This window comes from Charadrius vociferus, unplaced genomic scaffold, assembly GCF_000708025.1.
Source record: "Charadrius vociferus isolate BGI_N301 unplaced genomic scaffold, ASM70802v2 scaffold128, whole genome shotgun sequence".
NCBI lineage: Eukaryota > Metazoa > Chordata > Aves > Charadriiformes > Charadriidae > Charadrius > Charadrius vociferus.
In genome coordinates, this window is record NW_009649443.1 from 245,402 (window position 1) to 248,659 (window position 3,258).

Below are 3,258 nucleotides of genomic sequence, written 5' to 3' on the forward strand. Positions count from 1 at the left end.
GGGCGCTGAGGGAAGATGGTGCGCGTGGCGTTGGGTGGCGCGGGCAGAGAGAGAAGCTGCGCCAGCAGTGGCAGATGCTGTGAGCTGGGGGTGTCCAGAAGCGCTGGCAGTTTGCCCGCCAGTGTTTTGTCCAGTGGCCGTTCTTAGCGAAACCTGTCCGGGAAACCCCAAGAAGAAGGGAATTAGTCCTGTGCAGAAGTGCTGTGTCGCTGGGGAACGTTTTGTGCTGGGTCTCGGGAGAGGGCCACATGGCCTGTGCCATCCTGTGGCTGTCTCTGAGAAAGAATGGGGTGTGGAAGGCAAGAATGGTGGCGTCCAACATACGGAGCTGGTTCTGTGCTTTCTCTCTGCTTCCCAGCTAAAGCAGACCAAGGGAACGGAGGGCGGGAGCACAGGAGAGTGTTGCTGGGCTTCAGGTCCACGTGAGCCCTCACGGTCATGAGCTGAGGATGCCCAGCTGTGAGAGCACAGCAGTGGGAGGCTGAGGAGAGCTGCTCACGTGGAGGAACACCCTTCCCCTCCCTTCCTCTCCGTAGTCATGACCCCATTGTTATGGCTGGAAGAAGCCATCAGCTCCAGAGACAGCCACCGAGTGAAGGGGACAGCGATGGATGCTTATGGTAGTGAAGGGAAGACAAGCGTTTGACTAAACATTTCCTTTCTTCTCCAGGGCTCCCTCGCAGGCAGGTGGGAAGCCACAGGAGACCACAGCCTGGAGAAAGCACTGCTTCGGTTGGAAGAGGAGCAACAAAGGTACAAGGAAGAAGCATTCCCTCACACTCGGTACCCCGGCTGCTCACGGAAGGGAGGGAAAACCTGTCAGTGCTACCTGGTCTCACCAAGAGATGCAGTTGGGCAAGCCATTTTGAGAGGAGAAAGGTCCACAACCTGTTCCATGGTGCAGTAAGAGTGTTGTGTGCTGAATGGCTCTGTTTTGAGTGGGGGGCTCCTCCAGGTGACTTCCAAAGGTCCCTTTCCAGCCTGAATTATTCTGTGGTTCAGTAGGTGAGGGACGCGGGACAATGCCAGAGATGGGTGATGCATCCAGTGGTCAGGCAGCACGAAGGGGAGGCAAGCCGTTAACTGTGGGCACCATCAGAGTGAAGAGGAAGGGGCAACCAAAATTGTAGATGGAAGTAGAAGGCTTAAAGCAAGGAGAAGACACTGAGTTTGGCAGTTCTGGGTTGATGCTAGAAAGTGTTTTTGCTGCCACTCAGTTTGGGAACAGAGTCAGTGCTGGGGGAGCTGGGAAATGCCGGGGATGCTGCTTGTGGATGGTGGTTGTTGAGTGCCCTCACTGCTGTTCCTCCCTTTGCAAGGTGTGAGAATCTGGCCAAAGGGAACGCTGACCTGTGGAAGCAGCTGGAGAAGGAGAGCGTGGTGAATGCAGCCCTGCAAGAAGATGTTGGGAAACTGAGGGCGGGTTGGATGAGGGCCCGGGAGGAGTTGGAAGCGAAGGAGAGGGAATGGCGCAGGGAACGTGAGGTGAGGCTGGGCTGCGGGAATGTCAGAGGCGATGCCAGCGTGGTGTGAGTGTGCATTTTATTTGTGGCCTCGAGAGCGTGCTGTGAGAATGTTGGGGCTCTGCTGAGGTTGTGTCGGTGTTGAGGAGCAGAAGAGAGGGGTGTGGGCTGGAGGAGTGTCAGCAAGTTGGGGTGATGGAAGAGGCCCACCGGCTGTGGCCGTGCTGCTCGGTCCTAAAGGCAAATGCTGCTGTTGCTGGGCGCTGTAGGGCAGTCCCACGGGAGCACTGGTCTTCCTGATGGGTGTTAAATCTCGGCCCAGAGCAGCAGAGACCAGAGAGGTCTGCGTGTTTTCAGATTCGGAGTAGCCGACAGAAGAAGGGGACAGGCCTCCCTTACCAATAGCAAATGTGACAGTGGTCTTGGAGGGTCTTCCTCCAGCAAGACTCTGAGCCCCATCTGCAAGGCGGGATGGGGAATGGGGCTGCGCTTGCTTTGCTGAGAGTCACTCCTGCAGGAGGAGGGTGGATGTTCCCTTCTTTGCAGTCGGGTGGCAGCTCTCCTGAGGCCACTTCTGTGGTGCCTCTTCAGTCCCTGATGCCGCTGTTGGAACAGTTCTGAAAGGAGACCCCACAATAGTGGTTGTACTCTTTCCCGGTGAGTAGAAGCTGAGGCGAGATCTCTTGCAGAAAAATGTTGCTTCCCTTCTACACCTGCTTTTTTGAGCCTGGCTGTTGGGTTAGTTGCGGCTGAAGGTATGATTTGTGCTCTGGCAGTGGGAAGCAATGGCAGGAAGTGTGCTTTCAGCTCTTTTCGGAGTCCTTTTGCTTGATGCTGGTTTTCAGAGAAAAGCGAGGGGCTTGGGCTGCCAGCAGTGCCAAGGCCATGAACAGATGACTTGACTCTGGTGGTGTTTGGGCACACTGACACAGACACAGGCATATCTGGACACATTGGAGTGTCAGAGGAATGATTCGTCCCTAAGAAAGATACCATCTTTCCCGCTGGCTTTTATTCTTGCACGATGATGTGCTTCAGAAGCTGATAACGATGGTGGTGGGAACATTGGCCCTTTCTTTATTCTTCTGCAGAGATTTGTCAGAGCTGAAGGCAGAGCAAATGAGGCTTTCTGGCTCCGTAATTGTAAACTGCTCCCGCCTCAACTCCAGCGTGATGAGCGGAAAGCAAAGCAGGAAGCAGTGGAGCGTGTGATAGCTATTTTGAAGCAGACCGAAAGCGGAGAAATGGAATGGAAGGAGAAGGCACAAGCACTGACTCGCGCCCTTTCCAAGAGCAAAATGGCCAAGGAGACTCTGAGGGAAGAAATTGCCATCCTGCAGAGTATGGTTTCCGAGAGGGACAGGGACCGGGTCCGTCTTCAGGTAGGCACTGTGACTGGTCATCAGTCTACTACAATGTCCGTGAAGGATTCTAAAGATCTTTCCCATCAAGATATGGGCATATATATATTCCCATAAATACCTGACCTGCTTGGCCAAAGAAACCCCATTGCAGGCAGCAGGCTTGCCTGTCTGCAGACCTCCGGCCAGAGACCATCCCCCTGCTCGGCTGTGTTCCGTCAAGCCCAGAGCTGCTGCCAGAACTGTGGAGCTGCTGTTGAGATTAAAGTGCCAAAGTTGGGGGTGGGGAGTGGGTTCTCTCCTCTCTCGGCAAGCTGAACCCCCGTGTCGTGGTTAGGGATTGGCATGGAAAGGAAAGGGCAGAGTTGAGCAAAGTCATGTACTAAACTTAGTAGAACTTTGTAAGGGTGGCTGAAGGGCAGCGACAGTGCTGG